We start from the raw sequence: 1,384 nt of genomic DNA on the forward strand, positions 1-1,384 counted from the left end.
GGGTGTAGGGGAGAGATCTACAAAAACACTTCATCCAGCAGCTAAAGAAAGTAGTGATAAACCTCGTTCCGCTGGCACAAGCAGCTCCCCGCTCTCCTCGGATCTGTCCCTGGAGGCCTGTTTCCAGCCAGAAGTGTGGCTAAAGTCCCTGGAATATTTGGTGATAGGGATAGAATGAGATTGCAGCATAAAGTGACCGATGTTTTGGGAGGAAATTATTGCTCCAGAGCAAAACGGAGGACACGGTCAGCCCCGATTCAGCCAGAGAATGCAGCTAAATCCTTGGCAACAATTTTTTGCTTGGCTCCCAAAAATAAATACACATCTGGCATCTAGCTGGGCCTGGTTGAAAAAGTTTGGGATAGTGGCACAGCCGACACCAGCCCGGAACCCCAAGGCTCTTGGCTAAAGCACTGTCACAGTTGCAGCAAGTTTGCTGCTCGACACTTTGATCACGTAGGCCAAGGGAAGAAGCCAGGCATTTTCTTCTTCCCAGGAAGCTCCACATGAAGCCCCCTTCTCTCAAGCATAACCAACCAACTTGCAAGAAGGGTTTTTTGGGGTGGTGGTGGTGAGGGGAATGGAAGAAGTAAATAACAGAGCCTGCTGTCAACGAAGGCCCAGGCCAATGTATTTAAAAAGGAAAAAGAGAGATGAGCCAGATTGGCTAAGCAAGAAAATGCTCATTCTCCTGGCATTTACGATGTTACCTAGCAGCACCAGCCCGCAGGGGTAGGTTCAGACCGCCCCACACACACACTTCCAAGTGGAGCTGAGAGGAAGCAGGGAGCAGTCCCGAAAGCTGCAGAAGCAGCTTCCAAGTTGGGACAGCGCAAGTCATGAGGGCAGGGCCCCTGAGGAACGACCTGGAGCCTGCCTCCACTGAAGGAGGGCAGGTAGTGTCCCCCCACGCCCCATCCATTCACACACAGCTGGCTTTTCTCTAGCTCGGGCCACTGCCCCCCAACACAAAAACGTCAAGTCAACATGATTACCCTTAGGAGTGTATATCTAGACCCGCGTGTGCCCAGTAGTGGGGGATGGCCCCGACGCAGCAGCGAGGGCTGCTCTTCCGCCTAAGTACGCAGAACCTCTGACCTACGGCTGCAGGAGAGGAGCCTGGGGGCAGCTGGGAAGGGGAGGGAAGGAAATGTGGAGCGTATTCCCAATGAAACTGAACGACTGTTTCATCCTCCCCTTGCCATCCCCCCCAAACCCAGGGCTCTCTGTGCTCCAGCCAGGGTTCACAGCAGGCCAATGACCAAGCCTGCCCACCAGGCTTGCAACTGCAAGGAGGGCATCCCACGGGTTCCTCGGCCACGGCAGTAGTGCAACTCCTACGACTGGTTACAGACACGGAGGCCTGGCTGTCGCTTTGGGCGCT

Source organism: Heloderma suspectum, chromosome 17 (assembly GCF_057233095.1).
Source record: "Heloderma suspectum isolate Gila_16-S chromosome 17, 16-S_ref, whole genome shotgun sequence".
NCBI classification, from domain to species: domain Eukaryota; kingdom Metazoa; phylum Chordata; class Lepidosauria; order Squamata; family Helodermatidae; genus Heloderma; species Heloderma suspectum.